This window comes from Dendronephthya gigantea, unplaced genomic scaffold, assembly GCF_004324835.1.
Source record: "Dendronephthya gigantea isolate DGI-Jeju-01 unplaced genomic scaffold, DenGig_1.0 000103F, whole genome shotgun sequence".
Classification (NCBI taxonomy): Eukaryota; Metazoa; Cnidaria; class Anthozoa; order Malacalcyonacea; family Nephtheidae; genus Dendronephthya; species Dendronephthya gigantea.
The window spans coordinates 79,363-99,948 of NW_021163113.1; the positions used below are offsets into that span (position 1 = coordinate 79,363).

The 20,586-nt window shown below is 35.3% G+C and overlaps 1 long non-coding RNA gene across 1 annotated transcript; it reads left to right on the forward strand.

The window, feature by feature from the left end:
- Positions 1-11,799: 11,799 nt before the first annotated feature.
- On the forward strand, positions 11,800-12,929 carry LOC114534570. Its single transcript, XR_003688140.1, has 3 exons — positions 11,800-11,857; positions 12,187-12,384; positions 12,620-12,929. It is a non-coding gene; the product is annotated as an uncharacterized LOC114534570 (long non-coding RNA).
- Positions 12,930-20,586: the final 7,657 nt, after the last annotated feature.

Below are 20,586 nucleotides of genomic sequence, written 5' to 3' on the forward strand. Positions count from 1 at the left end.
TTGTTCCAGTTTAATTAAAACCTCTAGGAAGCCTTGGGATTTAAAAATTGAAAAAAAATCCTATGTAACAGCTGCAATTTCGCGAAGTTAAGCTTGGAGTCCATATTGTGGAAGGCACTTTTGTTAAAAGATTTTCTATATACCTATTCACTATTTTTACTAAATCCCGTGATGCTGTGCGCGCATTCCTTGGGGTACTAAATCCCGCCAAAATCAAAACGTTGCTATTTTAATTATTTTAGTACCCCAAGGAATGCGCGCGCACAGCGTCATTGTTGTAAAACAGTGATAATTTTTGTGCGAATGTAATTGGTGTTTTATGTTTATAACTTACCGGACTTTTACTGTTGCACCAATCTTAATAATACTGTCGGTTCACCTCCTGAAAAAGATATTTACTTAAAAAACTAAGAACGGTTGACTAAAAAAGTCATGTTTTATTCATTAATATATATTTCGTAAGATATCATATTTTCAAAAATTTACCTGTTTTTACCATAGCAATAATAATGGCACATTCCGCCTTCTTTGATATGCATGTATGTCCTTGGTTATGCATGATATTACAAGCAGGGTAAATTTATGATTTTTATTCAGCGCTTCTCGTGCCTTGTGGGTGATGTTAAATACTAATTCATCGATCATTTCTTAAATTCACTCGAATGCTTGCTACACAGGACCATCCACCTGTAATAAAAAGATCTGCGCACATTTATAATTTTTCTCTGGTTGTGACGTCATTTTATTACATCTAATTATAAGACCAGATGGCGGACACCTCGTTAACTCCAGCCAGCTTTTGGCTAGCTTAAGACAAGTGCTAAAATACAAAATAAAACAAGAGACGACTGATCAAATTCGTTAAAATTATCTGTGACGTCATTCCGTGCGTCTGTCCTTTTAAGATCATGGCTCTCGACCAATGAAATTGCTTGAATTCTTGCTGTTGTTATATAACACAAAATAAGTTCTTATTTAATGTTTTATTTGTAGTTTTTACTCTCTGTGAAAATCCTTCATATGTTATTTTGCGGGGGGGGGGGGGGCTAAGCCTCACATTAATTTCTGGGGGGAATAGCTTCCGAAGGCGCCAGGTTCCACCACTGTTTGCCATGCATACCGAGTTGTTTTTTTACTTTTCTTAAGTGTTAAATTTTTAATCGAAACTTCAAATATGAACACCATAAGGGATGCATTTACCCTGTGTTTGTTTCTCGTTTCTTCTCAGGCTGCATGTAATAATTGAAAACAAGCTAATACACCTCAATTATCAATTAAAAGAGACCTATGTCAGAATATGGAAGTTGTGCGTGTTTGTAAAATATTAAGTGTCATGGTTAGAGAACCAGATCCCTTCGTGTTACGTGTTAGGATAGAGGACAAATTGTGTGTATACTATATCACATTTCGCGCGTCATTGCAAGTACTATACAGGGTGAGTAAAAAAAAACTGACACCTTTGAAATTCAAATTAGCCGCAAACTTATGGCTGGAATTTGACAATTCCCATTGTGTACAATCAACAAGACGTGGTTAATTATTGCGAAAGTGTTTAAACCAATTGAACTAATTCCACGTTCTTTTTTATTACAGAGCTTAGAATGCATTTTAACTTCCAAAGGGAACAAACTTTATGTTCAAGTTAATTAATGGGTTCACTTATTTGAATTGCTTCGTATACCCGTGAGATATTTTATGCAACTTCTGTCACATTACAGCCGATTACAGACATATTGCAGCTAATTTGAATTTCAAAGGTGTCAGTTTTTTTTTTACTCACCCTGTACAGGGTGTCTAAAAAAAACGAATACCATTGAAATCACTCATTGTTAAAATTTGAATGCCGTGTTCACGAATTTTAGCCCGTGGGGATTTAATGTAACTTATAAATTCTAAATACAAAAAATCTAAATTGTGAATATGATTAAATTCAAATTAGCCTTGTTAATTGTTATTGCTTCGAGAGAAAATGGTACAGCTGACCGCGGAACAACGAGTGTTTATTGTGATATTATCCCAACATACGGTAGTGCTTATGCATTCAAACTCGGGTTGATCATGTGTTGTTCAAGCATGAATACGGTTGTAATATGGCAATTTTATAAACCTGAAAATGTCATGCAGCTCGCAAGATGTAAATAAATATGGCAAATATCACTGCTTGTTGTCGTACAGTTTGCCGATTCAAAATACGGCTTTTTTTGCCTCCTTGTTATTGTTTGAACACTCTCCTATCAACCGAGATTAGTGGAAAACATTATACCAATTTGGTAAGAGAATATTGCAGACGGATGGACAGGTGGTAAGTCGTGTAATATATTTCTCGCGTTTTGACTGTGCGAACAAGACTAATTAAATATGCAATTTTTATCATAGGAAGCCCAGACAAATGAGTCGGCCATTTGACTATACAACTAGTGACGTAACTTACTATATTATTAGGTAAGTTACGTCACTAGTTGTATAGCATTTGACTATATTATTAGCATACCGACTCATTTGTCTGGGCTTTCTATGATTTTTATGACTCGCGCCATGTTGTATTTAATTTCTGGTCATGTGAAAAATCATGGCAAGTGCCGGCCCTTAGCAGTAACCATTGCTTTTTAATAAAATATTATTAAAAATTTTTAAGAATTTCTCTGTAATTCCCGTGAAAACAAAAGGCAACAAAATATCGTGTGAATTTATTCAAAGGTGGCGTGAATTCAGCAATAAATTTTTACAATTTAAACCGGCTTGATTTCACAATTTAAAAGCGCATGGCGGCGGTAAAAATATTTTAAACAGCTAATAACCCAACTATTCAAATCACCTTGTAGTGAACTGTCGATTCGACCAAATTTTCTGTTACGTGAGTGGTAGTGCTACAATATAAGTTGAGTTGATAGTTTTCTAACTTCTTTATTTGAATTCGGCCTATTAAAATTTGAGCCTCGGCCTGGAGTAGGCTTTGCATTGAACTTGATTTTTGTTTTAAAATTAATGTTAAACTTATGACAAACATGTGATGTGATACTTTTTCCGAAAGTCTCGGAATTTCCCACGTGCAGGATCACGCAATCCTGCACGAAAAACCATTTAGTATTTTCTTTATAAAATAACTACAATGAAACGACGGTCAGTCCGTGCAGGATTGTCTCATACTGCCGCCTGCGAACCAATCAAATTGCGTGTTTCATTGTAGTTATTATATTATATTTATTATATTATAATGATTGTGTATCTATTGCGTCTTGTCTTACGTGCACGCTGAGTTCGTGAAATGTAATCTTGACCCTAAACACGTGAATTCCTGTTTAATTGATCAACTAAAATTGCTCCAATTACAAAGTCAAACTTGATTGGTCAAAGGATAAATTCATGTTTCATCGCTCAACAGAAATGTTTATTTTGTAATGTCGCTATTATATATTAAGAAAATTTGGAAAGGATCGATCGATTGAATGTCGAACTTAGTTCCATTGTTCACCGCACTTATGCCTTTGTCTAAAGCCTATGAGTTTACAGCTGATTTTGATTGTTTTATGGGAAAGAACACGCCTGGAAATGAAAAGCGAAGCAGTCATCCGTGTGGCCCCACATAGCTCTGCCTTACCAATATCACAACGTCATACCACTCATTTAACACATCAAACTAAGGAGACGACACGAGAGAACAGCTGGGAAGCTTGGTCTCAATTCTTTAAAAGCAGTCTTTCTTCGTTTGACAGGAAGACCTTAGCATATTAATTTTCATTTGCTAAAATCTAAAGCTTCGAAAGTTTATTTTCAAGATTGCTACACAGGTATTTATATAAAAAGTGTAACTGAATGTTAGTGTTTCTCAAATTTGAGCTTCCAATTAAAATCTTAATAAACTTTTGTTTGCCGCCTGAGTCTACCAATCTTCGCTAACTTTTCTATTTTACGACTTGAACGATTCCATCGGAAACTCTAACTCTCTGTGTCTGAGTCATTTTAAGTCGCTCCTGAAATGACATTGACTCACACACTATATATAACTATTGTTAATTGCATGTCTAAATATGTTGTTGTTTGTCTATATCCATGTCCACGTCGTTGTCCTTGTCCTTTTTAATGCATTTGTATGTGTCTATATGTCTATATGATTCTAAGAAAACGCAGAACACTTATTTTTATATGTTGCCATGTGGTATTGTATAATTACTTTAAATTGAATATGATAGAAGTTACGTTTAAATTATTATAGTAGTGAAGCGACTCAGTGTATCAAGCAGGACCCTACTGAAACACACTTTGGCCGGTGGTGTTGGTATCCTGGTTAAATATAATTTTGATAATATTATATAACATGAGGTTATGTGCGCACGAGTAACAAGTCCATTGGATCATCCGGATAGCAAATTAACAGAACAACTATTCCGCCGTAGACGTTTTTTTTTGCGTGTGTATAAAATCAACATGAAATTGTTGCAGCAACAGTACCCCCAAACGTGTTTATATGTAAAACGTTTATTATTAAAATATCATCCAGTTGCATATGTTTGCATGCAGCTTGTTTGATCCAAAGAGACCAAAATCATCGATCAAAAACCTTCGGTGCGAGGTTGTCGAGGAACAATTTGGAAGAGAAGTTTGCATAATATATCTCTAAACATCAAAACTGAATATAAAATACAAAAATATTATCAATAATAATGATAATAATATATACTACTAATAATAATAGTAAATATAAATGCGGTACATTTAGTGTTTAGTTATCTCTTAACCTTGATGTTCATGTATTACATGCAACTAGTATGTCGGACAATTGTATTGAGGATTGCGTGCGTGTCAAAGTACTCAACAAGCGCCATTTACTTAGGCTTCTTTCCACTATCGAGTTTTTTGTAAATACGTATACGCACATAAAAGTTTAAAATCATTTTAACGATACTTATGAAATAAAACTAAACTTTACAACAACTTACAAGGTTTTAAGCTTCTACGTGCGTGTACGTACATGCAAAAAACGCGACAATGGACAGCAGCCTTTACCTAACAATGACAATCCATTAATCAAGTGCCCTGTCCTTCAGTGTCGCTCTCCTCTAACTTGAATGTATTGTTGGCGTATTTTAATTTTCTACAGCGGCATAAGAAGCGCGACAATTTGGAATATACATACTCGCATATTCATATTCTGTATGATCAATCTCTTTTGAAATCGATTATTGATTTTATTAATCAGGCTAGAAATTAGCTATAATTCAGTCAATTGGAGTTTGGAATTTTTGAAATTAAGATTCTTATCATGTATTATCAAAATGTCACATACATCCAGTTGCATTTGATTTCCAGCTGATTCAATTAAAGAACACAGACAATATAAAGGTAGTTCCTGAGTAGTGCGACCACAATTTAGAGGTAGGCTCTAATTCTCCGCTTTCGATATATTTCTCGAGGATAGATTTAGCGAAAAAGAATTGGAAGACATAATAGATTGCATTCAGTGTTTCACCCCCTCTAATTAGTAGGCATTATTATCGTTCGTTAATTCGTTTGCTGCGCTCACTCGAGAGTCACTCGCGCAAAAAAATACGTACAAAGACGACAAGAAAATAAACCGCGAAAGACCATAAGAAAAGCGAATGTTTTTTATTTCGTCTTGTCCGGCATATTTTTTTTACATTCTATACATCTAGCTGCATTGAAGGATCTACATCTTCACAGAATGGGGAATGAACGAAACGAACGAAAGGCAATCATATTCGGCAACTGTAAAGAAGTTTTGCAGACAGTTATAATGTTTTACTTTGCTGCAAACCTCGTTTTTGGAAACGAAGATTCAAAATTTTGTACAAATGGATGGTCTGAATTTGTTGAAGACAGAGAGCAATGGGAGAAAGAGTGTTTAAATGAAGATATTATCAATATGTCACATTGTTGTAAGAGGACAGCGGAGTATCTTGAAGAGAGATACGAAAACTACATAAAGTTGTGTCCTATTGTTGGTAAGATCCATATCATTGTTTATATTTTGATCCCAAAGTTCAGTATATAGCGACGATATAACGTTTTCATTGGAACATTAAACGTAGTTATTATATAGCAAAGTTATTTGGTCCAATTGGCTGGCTGCCTATCAACCCAAAAAGAAGCGTACTGACGTGATTGCTTTTTCATCACGCATATTAGGAAATTTTTGCAAGTGGGAAATGAGTGCGACGCTTGCGAACTGTTCAGTTATACTTCCGGTTATATATGTACTATCTAGTATAGGTCAGTGGTCGAAACAATTCTTGATGGCGCCAAGTGCTCCTCCCTACATCGTGGCAGTCTTTTAAATGTAAGATTGTATGTTCAACAATTACTTGACGTAAAATCAATCTTCAGTTTCAGCTGCGCAAAAATATGTTAAGAGTGGAGGTATTCCCTTTTTTGATAAAAGTAGCACTGCATGCATGGTATACCTGGTTCAAAATGTTATATATATTGCGTACATGGTGGACAGGTTCCGGCTAAAACCTTCCATGTTCTGTCATTAGGAGGCAATTGCGTTTGTCATTTTCAAGAGCGAAGAATAGACCGTATTACGAAGAGCAGAATGTCAGACCCAGTGTCATGGGTGAAGCCGATGATAACTTGCTCGCATAAATTCCAGATTAATCTTTACAAAGTGGAACCAAACGTAAAATCACCGCAGCGGTTTCCTGCCGGTTTAAATAACATCAAGTATAACTTTACACTGTATGGAGGAAAGACAGTTTCATGTACTATCTTAGTCTATGTTCGTTCTTGCAATTCCAGTGGTAAGTGTAATCCTACGTGTATAGCACTTCTAGCGGTGACGAATAGTGAAAGAAAAAGACCAGAACACAGCGAGAGATCATGCATTTATCTGGATATCTTGTTGTTATCATTGCGCCAGAAAAAGGGAGGGGGCAGGGATATCTTATCCACGCGATTAACGAGTTTTGTATTCAATGTTTAGGAAAAGAAGAAATAGCTAAGAGAAATGGAAATAAAAGAGGTAAACTGCAAAGATCATTATCACTTTCAGAAATATATTTATTTACGTTACATTACTATCAAGTACAATTTCATCTGATTCACCAATCCTTCTGAAACGTTTCCATTTCAATCATTCACAAGTTCGTAGTTTAGTTCGTATTGCGTACTTTTCAAGTTGTCTCCTTTCTGAAGATAACTTCTGATTACTAGTCGCATGCGATATATCATTATATAGACATTTACATAGACGCTATACGCTTTCAGCCAGCTTCCTGTGCTATATAGCTATAGGCGTGAGCCTGGGAGCGGTAGTATAATTGAAAAAGTATTTAGTGTAAATTCATCTTTCGTTTTCGTCGCTTCTAAATCGTGAAAAAAAGACTAAAACATTTACACACAATACTTATCAATAAAAAAGCCGCACCAAAGCAAATTTAAAAATATCAGTATGTATGCGGTAATCTTTACCGAGGCGAGAACCAGCATGATGCCATAAGCCATGCATGCAGACAAATTTTGGCCTCGACTTTAACGACAATTTACAGCGGCTTCTCCGGTTGTGCATGGGGGTCTCCATGCTTTAAAAATTCCCCAAATTTCGCATTTAATTCAGTTTTGCATTTAATTAAATTATTTGAGCATAAACTTTTACTCATTAAACATCTTTTACTCATTTATAAGTATATCGAAAAAAAGTAGTACTTTGATAATATTCTAACAATAATATTCTGACTGGACAGGATATTTTAAAAGATATAGCGATGCAATATGTAAGCACGGCGTTTTTTTACATTACTGACTGTAATCTACGTTTAAAGTTTGTCTATTTTTATGATCATGAATGCTTTCATTTCGTGGGTGACAAATTGCATGGCACTGAACAGTTGTATTCTATTTTGTTCTAGACTGTAAAAAAGATATCCTTGTTCTCTGGGACATTTCGAATTATGTTAACTCTGCGTACATCGCTGATGTGAAAGAGTTTCTGAAGAAATTTATCAAAAGTGAAAAGCTGCGCGTGGAAGAACAAGGCACTCATCTTGGTTTCGCTTCCTTCTCAAGCGACAACCGAACTAGAGAATTATTGGAGGTTGGCAAAATTAAGAACAAAACATTGTTGATGCAGTGGCTGGATAGAATTGACTTTGAAAATAATCCGAGCGGCAATACGGCGTTCAAAAGTATGGCAAAAAATGTAAGTAGGCCTAAACTGTTTTACCAATGTAACATTTATACAAGGGTGTTTTTAATCTTTGCTCATATTCGATCGTGTTATCGAGAAAAGTTGTTAAACCGTGATATTACAAAGGACTCCACAATTACCAGGTGAGGTCGGCACGTTAATACTGTAAAGCGTAAACAACCTAGATAAACCTACCCCAGTCTATGATAGTATGAATAGCAAATAATTAGGTTATTTATTTGTAATTTATGTAACCAGCTGATCTGAGAAAGAAAATTAGCCAATAAGAAGCCAGAACCTCAAAAAAAATCAGATATCATTTCATATAATATAACCAGGCTTCCAAAATGGATGGGAATTTCCTTGCAATTGACAACCACAAGGAAGGGAGGGATCTGTGTTAATAGGATATGTTATGCATTATTTTCAAAAGTTCTTTGTTTCTCTTTTTTGTCTTTGCTCAGGACAGCCATATGCAAATAAGTTGTGAAAACCCTGATGATAACTCACTTTTTGCCGTGACGTCCTTTGACGTCATCATTTCAGAGTAGCTGGCTGAGAATATACACAGAACAACCCTAACTGCGTGAAACATTCAATGTCATGTGCCCGTTGGCACAAATATATAATCATTTACTCAATTACTACGTACTTTTAAACAATCAAATGATCATACAAGTTTACTATTCAATTTTTTCATAGCCGTTTAACAAGACAAGTCCTAAAAACTTCCGTCCGGACGTAGAAGACGTTATTTTGTTGCTAACCAGCAGCGCACACGAATCTGCCGAAAATCAAACGAGGCTTGTCGATGAATATACCACAATATTTAGAAAGAAGAATTTCACTATTGTCTGCTTGGCTGTCGGAAATGAGGTCAAAAAGTTGAAATTATATATTAAGGGCTGGTCGTCACCAGAGCGAATATTCGAATTAAGGTTAGACGAGTTGGACAAAGTTGTGAATGAAACAGTTGATGCTTCCTGCACTTTACATGGTAAGTGTATGTGTGTCAAGAGGTAAAGCTGATAAGACACATTAGGCAAGCATTCCACTTCTATTCTATTTCAAGCCACCCTATCCCATTCTATCCCATCCCATCTCATTTCAACCCTCCCCTATCCCATATCATCCCATTCCATCCCATCTAATTCCCTTTGCTTCCCTTCTATTCCATTCCATTCCATTTCATTCTATTGTATTCGACTATACTACAGGGTGTCCCAAAAAAAAAGCAACCACTTAAATATGCAGAACATTAATACAGCTCTAAAGCGCAATAGATAAGCACCTCTGGGAATTGAAAATGGCTCTTAATCCTTTATTTACAATGCTAAAAGTCATTTTAGCTGAACTATGGTGCAAACCCGAACAATATTAATATTCTTGCATATTTAAGTGGTTGCCTTTTTTTTGGGACACCCTGTATATAATCATAATCAGGAATGAATTTTTGGTTAATATTCCAATAAATGTAAAAAATGCAATGTTTTCATCAACTGGAAAACTACGAACGCTGATGCACTTGCATCGTGCAAAGATAAAACTCATTTAAAATATCATTTATTATTTTTTTTAATAATTTCGCGCAAATACATATAACAATACCAAAGTAGAATTAAACATTTGCAAAATTAGGGCTAGGAAACCAGAAACCAAGTTATAGTTCAATTATTTCCTAATTTTCATGCCCTGGTTAAATTGGAATAATGGAACGCTGTTTACACACACGAATCGAAGACAAGAGATAGAAAATCTGTAATATTTAACCACATTATATCACGTGATAACTCCAACATAATTAAAACACTCTACGAACTGTAACCTAAAGATATACTGTTATTTTCAGGGAGTTATTTTAACACCCCCAAATTTCATTTTTCGGGGTGTTAAATTTTGGTGCTATTTTGACACCACTTTTAGAGTTATATTAACTCCTCGGTGGAGTAACGAGGTCTTCGAACGTTGATTAGTATGCAAAAATAATCCCATCTAGAGGGGTTAGAGAAATTAACTCCATTTTAGGAGTTAAATTCCTCTCATTATATATTCATAATGGAGATTTGAAAACAAGGAGTGAAGATTGGTGATGCACATCGCGTTAATGATAATTTTTATTGAAATTGAACAAAATCTTGTATTGAAATCATTTACTACATCAGAATACGTGATGAAAAGATTGCCTCGGATAGTTCTGGTAAGTTTATAACGATAAATGTCATAGAATCAATCATTAAATAGCGAAATACATGGTCGATCGGCTGGAGTAAAGCATTGACAACCGATCGTTATACATCGTATAGCGCATTATTACATAAGGTATTCAGCGCATTAAAATATCATACTTACGGTCTTGTAGTTCTAGCCTGGAAGGCCTTAATTGAAGTTTTTTCGAAATCAAATTTTCAAACAAACTATATAAAAGAGCTCATTTGATATATTTATGGAAATGCGAATTCCCCAGGTTTATATTTTTGGTACTTTAAAACATGATTTATTCATGAATTATTCAATAAAACTATTTTTAACCTCTTTATGTGCAAGAAATCCAAGCATGCTTGTTTATTTCAGTTTATAATAAATCAAATAATAAAAATTTTCCTGTTTTTTGTTAATTATTTTGCAATGAATCTTCTTTATTTTTATATTCAGGATCACCTTAAAATAACCAGGTAATATGGGACATTGTAATATCCATTCCTGGTTCTTTTTAATAATTGTCTGAAAGGTGGTCAATATTTGAGTGTAATGCTCAAATGCACATTAGCTATTTACACAACCAAGAAGTGCTATAAACATTTGATTGGTGCATTTTTGGATAACATATATATGTGAGAGTTAAGTGGCATTTAAAAGCTTGGTGATTTGCAGTCTTCCATATCAAATGTGGTCTTTTATGCTACAAAATTTTAAGTAATACATCTCTCAAAACTGACCCTTAAACATGTTATATATGATTATGAAGCTATATATATTCATAAGGCTATAAATACAATTTTTTGAAAAAACTATTTTGTGTTAATATTATCTGTCAAAGAACCATGCATTGAACAGTGCAGATCATGTGAATCAAGCATTAAACTGTGCAGATAATTTAGAGCTATAATTATACACAATATGTATTGCAAGGCAGGTTTTAATCAGAAATCAATTTTAAAAAATTTGACCTTTTGAATTAATATTCTTGAGGGCTCATGAAAGTTAAATTTTCATGTATGAAAAATAATTAATTTATATGTCTTTTCCATTGTCCCACTTGGAGACCTCAATAACATTTATACAAAATCACCAACAACATCAAATCATAGATTAATTAAACTGAAGAAATAAGTGTTTGTTAGGTACCACAGAATATGTTCATAAATTAATAAAGCAAAAAACATTACTGATAGTATCCTAACATTAACTTTCATTTTAAATTTTGACAGTTGATTTTAAAATCAAGACAAACTGAGTCAACTAATCAAGAAAAAGAAAACCTCATGATGTGGGTTGAATTGCCAGGGACACCTATGCTAAGACTTCAGGTCTTTATACAGCTCAGTGGCCGGGTCTTTCTTGGCGAAATATTTGCAAAGTACACACGAAGCCCTCGCTTGCTCCGTAAAAGTTCTCTTTCTCGGTACTTTTCATTCGAAAATTGTAAACTTAGTAGAGACTTGCGATTTTGGATGCGAAAAGCTGGATTTGGCGACTAGTGCGAGCTATTTTAAGGTAAATATTTGAAGTTTTTCTTGCATTTAGTCTTCCCGCCTTTTTATTGTGTTAACTTGGCCTGCAAAAACAGACAAATTTATTGCAAGATTCTTATAGTTTGATTCTAAAATGTTTTTCAAATAGTTGTTTCTATAATTTTTGATGCTGGTCGATTTATTTTTTCTGTGGGGCTGTTGCCAAAAGAGTTTTTCAGTCGCAAAACTGACGGCGAAGTATTTTTTTGTTTCTGATCAGCATGAATACATGATATCGCGAGCCTCCGATATTTACCTTAAAGTTCCTGGGATATTTTAATAGTCTATAACAATTCGAATTCGTATCTTTAGAAGCAGTAGAAGGACAGAAGTCCACAATGCCCGGTAGAGGGTAGAAGAAGCAATGCCAATGGGAAACTCAAACACAAATTTCAATACAAGAAAGCCCTAACCAGGCCCTAACCTAGCGAAACGATGTTGAAAACAACCCCAAAATAACTGTTCAATTCTCAATGGACGAAGCAACTTACCATGATGCAGTAAATCTAGGTATGTGGAATTTTTTTCCTATTCTTTTTATATTAGCTAAGCCTAAGTTACTTGAAATTATTCCTTCCTTATACTCACATGTTTCTGCTTATTTGTTTGAGTATGTTTGCATTGTGGATCACATAGAACATATAGATTTTGAAGGTCTGTTGAACAATGTGCTCTGTTATATGCATACAAAGCACACTACTCGAATTTACACTCATATACATGCAATTTTTCTATTTGTTCGTAGATTGAAGACTCGTTTCGTGCAATTGGCACAACAGGAAACCTCCGAAAATTTTACTACGAGGAAAATTGTAAAAGAAGAAACGTGGATCAGTATTGCTTATACAGCCAGGTCATCATCTTGGTAGAGTGAGTCTTAGCTTAGTAGAACTCTAGTAGAACTGAACAACCAGTGTCTTAATGACTATACCATTATGTTTTAGGCATGCATGGTACTCCACTTAAAAACATTTTCTAAATTTTTTGCAAATGTGCATGTGTGTTAAAGTGTAAATAAAAAGTATTAAAGAGCTATACAATAGAAGCAATTCCTTTAATGCGTAGTTGACTTGCTGTACTCAAACAGAAATGTAATTGATCTCATGTATTCAATATTATAATAATATAATAACGATATTTGTGCTGCATTGTTTGTTGACTCGATCGGTATTATAGGTAGAAATCTTCGATGGAACGGAATATTTCGCTCAATTTATTTATCTTTTCAAATGTGAAATTAAACCGAGCCAGATTTACTGGATAGATCACAATTGAAAAGAAAATCAAGCGAAAAATTTCCTTCGATCGAAGTAATTTACCTATATAGTAGAAAACCGGCCTAACACCTAAAACGGTGTTAAATGTGTTTAACTCCAAAAATGGGGTTATGTTTTAAGTCCAGAATTGGAGTTAAATTAACTCCAAAAGCGGTGTTAAATTATAACACCAGAAGTGGAGTTATTTGTTACTCCAAAAAGCTACTCATTTTGAACCTTTTTTTTTGACCCCTTTTTTGGTGTTAAAATAACTCCCTAATAATAACTACACATCTACAACGTGTAATATTATACTGATCTTGTGTTTTTAAAATAATATTAAAATAATTTAGGGATCTTATCATTAGTCACTGCTGCTGTTTAATGAATCTCTTGCCATACACCGCCTAAAACATGAACGGCTTAAGACCATGCGGCACAAAGCTAAATAACGCGCTAAGCTGTGCTTAAGGTGTGCTGCGAAATGAGAAAAACACACCTTGGGGTGCTAGATAACGCACCTTGTTGTTCCCAGTTGCCCGCTGCCTTGTGGTAGATATTGATAGTCTTTCCAGTTATCAAAAAAAATTGATGCAAATGCTGTCCTCTCTTTCGCGACTCTGCATGTTCAGCAAATTTAGAGTAAACACGTGCACTTATACATCTTTTTGACTTGAAGGTGGATGTGAATGCAGAGATGGCGGTAACTATGAGTTTACAGCATATGCTAAACCTAATGAAATCAAAGGGCTGGTCCATTGGTCAGTACCAGAAGTCACGTGCTCTGATTATCAGAGAGGCCAAGTTCATCCACCTGACGTCAGGTCTCCTGCAAATTTCTCCTTGGGCAAGCACGTGATCACCTATCCCTACTCGTACAAACGCAATAACAAGACTATAGAGTTCAAATGTTTTGTTAACTTCACTGTTGTCGGTAAGTAATTGTTGCCCCAGGTCCGCAAATTCGCAATTGAGCCGCTCCTTGACCGATAAATTTTCGTTAATCACTGGCAAACCTTATGAAGATTAATCCGCTATCGACCACACAATTTTCGTAAAGTTTAGTCGCAATTTTAATCCCCAAACATCACGTAAAACTACGTAATGTAATGAAAAACATGAATATATATAAGCTAAATATTACATCAAGGAAATAATAATACGTTGTTTCAATACGTTGCTTGGGGCAAATAAACTACAGTGCTGAAAAATCCTTTTACAGTTCGCAAAAGCGTCTCGTTCAATCTCCGATTTACAAAAAACGAATTAAAACTCGAACCCGCAGGTCGCTGGTAATTAAGCCAGCAGTTATAGTAATGATTTCAGTACTTTAATATTTCGTATATACTTGCGAGGTTTTCGAAATCCTTATTGTACTTTTGTTAGTCTTTTTCTTCGTAAATTAAGGCACTAGAATAAACTTAAAAATTCCCAACCGTTTATTTTGCAATTTAGCTTGTGATTGCCCATGCACACAAACAGTAAATTCTGAAGTTGAAGAAGGCCGGGATGAGAAAATCTTAGTCAGTTGGACAGAACCTAAGCCTACATGCCCAACCACACCAAATCCTGCCAATCCGAAACTTACTAACTTGTTTTCTATTGGTAACTACACGCGGTACTACAATTACACGTATAGCAACAAGCATCAAACATTTGGTATCCAATGTCATGTAAGAATTGGTGTCACAGGTATGCTCTTCGCTCATACAACAGTCCCAATCGTTTTACATTACTTGATGACAACTTGTACTGAATGCTATAGTGCATAACTTGTATTCAAATTTCAAATGGCCATTATATATAGCCAGTCCAAGGAAAATTGAATCATATAAACCTTAAACGGCTAAACGTAAAATCCGAAATACAAGTGTGCAAAGTATGCAAGTGCTAAGCTTTAATTATTTTGAACGGTGTAGGTATAATAGAACTCGAATTGAATTTTTCACTAAGAGACAAGCATTAAAAAGCAATAAAAACCTACGGGCCTGAGAAAGGAAATCAGAAATTTTCGTGATATCAGTCTCACTTTACTATTAATATCACTATTCAAAGCACCAACTTATCTTCATATTCCAGCTTATAAAACGCTGAGGTTACAAGGATCTTTAAGTAAAAACGGAAAAGGACGTGTTGAAGTGTTCTTCAATGGACAATGGGGAACAATCTGTGATGATGGATGGGATTTCAAAGACGCTAGAGTTGTTTGTCGTCAACTTGGTTATCAAGATGCTGTTAGAGCTCTTGAAAGAGGTCAGGTTCCTCATGGTTCTGGACGAATATGGTTACGCGACGTGGGATGCAAAGGAATGGAGCAAAATTTGATAAGTTGTTCTCATAGAGGATGGGGAGAACATGATTGCAGTCATGACGAAGACGCTGGAGTAGATTGTGTTTCAACAGGTAAAGATACAAAAAATAAACATGTTAAGGTGGCTCCCTGAGCATATATCTAAAAGCATCCGTTAACTCGGACTTTATCAAACTTTATCTGTGTAATAGACCAATTGCGAAACTTAGTAACCGCGCCTTCGTGCAACATGGAAACGAGGCTTATTATGCAAAAAACAATATTTGTATTTTTTACAGTACAAAGCTATTCGCCGAGTTATATGCCGTTTTTCGCCTTTGTTTTACATATTTTTCGATAACTTTCAGCTTGGTCTCATCGTTGTTATCATAGTTTTCAGGTTAGGAAGTTTTGCCTTTCAATTGAGGCGTTTTTGTGGTGTTTTCATTAATCTTTTCGGCTGCTTTCGTCGGGGAAGTATGGAAAAGGCCGACACAAACTCAGGTAAAAATTTAGTTTTTCCAAACTATTTCGTCTCAAGTTTTGAAAATGTAATTCATTTCTCTCCCCCTTATTTGTGCAAAATTTGGCGATATATATTTGCTGCAAAATCTATGTTTTTTATGTCAAAAATTATTGAAAAGTCACGATCGAACAAACCACCATGTTCACATTTCTCATCTAAAATTTTTTTATACCAATTTTATCGATCGATAAGAGGTAATTTGACAGCAATTTTACAGCTCAGCAAAAAAAGTAGTAGAAATCTGTTGACAAAAACTATAAAAGATAAAATAAGCAACGGAGTTTTATGTTTATTTTCTTTGTGTATATAAACTACAGTACATGTGATGTGATGCCGACTGAAAAGCAAAACAACTCTTCAACTTGGCACACATGCATGACATGGATAGTAAAATACTTATAACCAAGACATAATATCATTGTCTATTTTGAATTGCCATTTGAATATTCATTTTCCGGCAATAACATACTATAAAGGTAGCCACAATGCGAGCTGCAGCGTTTTTTAAGTTACACCTTTACATGATGGCAAAACCGAAAGCGAAAAATATTTAAACCGGAGTTCGCAAGTGTTTTTCCGTTTATGATGGTGAACGGAATCCTTTCCTTTTCAAGTATTCCTGGTTCACCCTTATTAAACATCTATTGCATGGTAGTAGATAGAAAGAATAGTGTTTTGTACTAACAAAAATGCAGAATTCAGATGCAAACTCAGATGCATTCGAATTCGACTTTTATAAAATTCGGCCTTCAGGCCGGCATGCAAGCTATGCATCGTCTGTACTTTATTAAAACGAAAATAAACAAAAACATTTCAGTCAATTACTTTTGACCATTTTAACAGTATTACTGTGGTATAAAGAAAAAAAAATACAGTAATATTTGTGAATAAATTTGAATAAATGAAGCCATTTCAGTCATCAGGTTTGAAAATTATACAATCTGACTGTCACTTTTCAATAATTTTTGACATAAAAAAACATAGATTTTGCAGCAAATATATATCGCCAAATTTTGCACAAACAAGAGGGAGAAAAATGAATTACATTTTCAAAACTTGAGACGAAATAGTTTGGAAAAACTAAATTTTTACCTGAGTTTGTGTCGGCCTTTTCCATACTTCCCCGACGAAAGCAGCCGAAAAGACCACAAAAACGCCTCAATTGAAAGGCAGAACTTCCTAACCTGAAAACTATGATAACAACGATGAGACCAAGCTGAAAGTTATCGAAAAATATGTAAAACAAAGGCGAAAAACGGCATATAACTCGGCGAATAGCTTTGTACTGTAAAAAATACAAATATTGTTTTTTGCATAATAAGCCTCGTTTCCATGTTGCACGAAGGCGCGGTTACTAAGTTTCGCAATTGGTCTACGCAAAATACGATTCAATGACTATGATTTCTATTTTAATCAAACATTTTGTATGAAGTTTGCCTTGTATTATATACAATTTCTGGTATTACAATTTTACAATTAATTTTATTAGCGATAATAGAAAGTCTAAACCGTGGTTAATCTAGGTCAGACCGAGGTCCAACCGCGATTAGCCCGATGTTGAACCTCGGTCGAATACGGTCTGACAGACATTTTCTTAAGATATTTTGGACTTGATTATTGTATTGTCGTTTCAGCAGTTCATAATCATGATTCCGTTCGAAAGCGAACGGCAATTGCGATCGTATGTTTTCCGTTGCGGTCTTCTGATGGGGTTTCTTTAGGCCAACCGCAACCGAACCGCAACGCAGTGTTAGGTTATCTCTGGACAGTACTGCAATACCGGGCTTTAAAACTTTTTTGCTCTCACGCATTGTCGCAAGCTCGCCTTTGGCGTCTCATCTTTTGTTAACAGAAGCCTGAACCCTTGCAGTCACGTAGTGAGTTTGGTTACCCTCTCTTATAGGAAGAAAAAATACAGTTTTTATGTCGAATGCAATTAAAAACATATAAAAGAAAACTTTTTTCGGAAACCTCGCATGCATGCATAGTCTGCGAGTTGAAAAGGGTTGAATTCTATAAACTTTAAACGCCTAAAGCCAGTTTTCCAGTAGGCGAATTTATTCGCGCCAACAGATAAAAAGGAGGACGCGATTCTGCTTTTTCGCGGCGAATTTTTTCGTAAGCCAATCACATCACTGAATTTCAGATAACGCTTCGCGACGCGCGAATAAATTCGCCTAGTGGAAAATTGGCAGTGGGCTTAAACGTAAACCTCGAAATACAAGCGTGCAAAGTATACAAGTATCAAGTATTGTGTTGAACAGTGTAGGTATAATGAAACTCGAATTGAATCTCTCACTTGGAGTATGCATTAAAAAAAACAATAGAAACCTACGGGCCTGAGAAACGAAATCAGAAATTTTCGTGATATTAGTTTCACTTTACAATTAATTCCACTATTCAAAGCATCGCCATATGCTTCACTTTAAATATTCCAGCTGATACAACGCTGAGGTTACAAGGATCTTTCAGTAAAAATGGAAGAGGACGTGTCGAAGTGTTCTTCAATGGAGAATGGGGAACAATCTGTGATGATAGATGGGATTTTAAAGATGCTAGATTTGTTTGTCGTCAACTTGGTTATCAAGATGCAGTTAGAGCTCTTTATAGAGGTGAGGTTCCTGATGGTTCTGGACGGATATGGTTAGACGAGGTTGAATGCAAAGGAATGGAGCAAAATTTGATAAATTGCTTTCATGCGGGATGGGGAAAACACGATTGCCGTCATTCTGAAGACGCTGGAGTAGAATGTGTTTTAGCAGGTAAAAATACTAAAAATAAAAATGATAAGGTGACTCTCTCTCAAAATATGTCTTAAAAACGCCCATGTTTCCCATTTCTCATTTAGCAGTGATTATTTCTTCCTGCCCCGATATCATTTTTCGGAAGTTGTCCTATTATATTTTTGTGAATGAGTTTAATTAAGTGGAGGACGAGGTTCGACGGTGCTCGTTAACCCGGACTTTGTCTACGCAGCTAACTTGATCAAAATCTACCTGTTCTTCTGTCATCAAATTGATTCTCCTGCTTTTTTAGGAAGGACGTGAAAATCGCCCAGCAGATAGATAAGGACTGTGTTAGAACTTTATTGAACTTAGTACGAGTTATGCCCCCCCCCCCCCTCTCTCCAAATTATCGCATCGATATAGCATCGTTCCTGGTCGTAACTTTGACAATAGTATTGTAAAGCAAAACTCGAGCATATTTTCAGGATTAAAAAAGTTATTTGAAAGTCCCGCATTAAATTCTACAAGCCTTTATGGTAATAAAAATTATTTATGTTTTGTTGAAAAGAAAATTTGCACTTCTTATAAAGAGCCTTTTTACAAAATTTTTTTAGCTTCATTACTTCGCAAGATATTAGCGATAAAAAACATCGATTATCGAGATATATCCGCCATGTTGTTTTATAATGAGATCTAATTATACGTGACGTCAAAAGCAGGGTTAACGCCTAAAAAATAACAATGACATGTTTACGTTTTACTTTAGAACTCTTACAATTCAAACGTTGTAATTTGAGATACGTGCGATTGTAATACCATGGAACTATATAACTTCGCTGGATCGTTCTTGGTAGTAACTTTGAGAATACTACTGTAAACAAAACTCGAGCATATTTTCACGATTAACAACGTTATTCGAAAGACCCGCATTAAATTTTACAAACCTTAACCTTGAACCACGGAATTTAAGCGTGCAAAGCATACAAGTGTCGCCGTTTGTATGTAATACCGCACCACCGTATAATGTTATACCGCGGGATTGTTCCATTTGTTCGGATTTGGTCGATTTATTTAACAGTACATAGAATACAAGTACACACACGCGAAACACCAGTCTACACAGTACTGATATTCTTTGTCATGATCGTGTGATTACCTATGTCACCGGTAAATTTATCCTATATAGTCAGAACAAATTCAGGAGCAGAAGGTCAATTCGTTTTATAGTCGAGGGCAACTTGAAACCACAGCATGCCTTCTTGCGCGAATTTTCGATAATTTTTTTCAGTTCATATTTTCTTTCTTATTTCAAAATAAATTCTTATGATTTGACATACAGCAACTGAGACCTGTATTAAGTTATACCTGCTGCTCTTACTCCGTTGCTAGGTTCGCATAATTACTTGGCATCTAATTGCAGACATTCCTTTTATATTCTCTCTTATTCTCATCCTTGACCTCATGGTTTTCTGTTTTAAGCAGTTGTTTCAGAGCTTGATGTAACAGATATCAGTACCTGCCTTATTCCACCTATTAAATTATTATCTTTATATGTATCTGGCTACGCGGAAACGGGGAACATTTTCGTCACTTTGAATATTCGATAGTTTCCTATAAAGATATTTTACATTTTGCAGTTCATATTTCACTGAGACTACGGGGACCATTGAGTGAAAATGGCACAGGACGTATCGAAGTATTTTATGGAGGACAATGGGGAACTATCTGTGGTAATATATGGCATAAGGGAAATGCTGGAGTTATATGTCGTCAACTGGGTTATGGGAATGCAGTTGCAGCTCTTTCTGGAAATTTTGTCCCGGATGGCTCTGGAAGAATATGGTTAGATGGTGTAGATTGTACTGGACGTGAGAAAAGTTTGATCGATTGTCAACATCAGGGTCAAGGATGGGG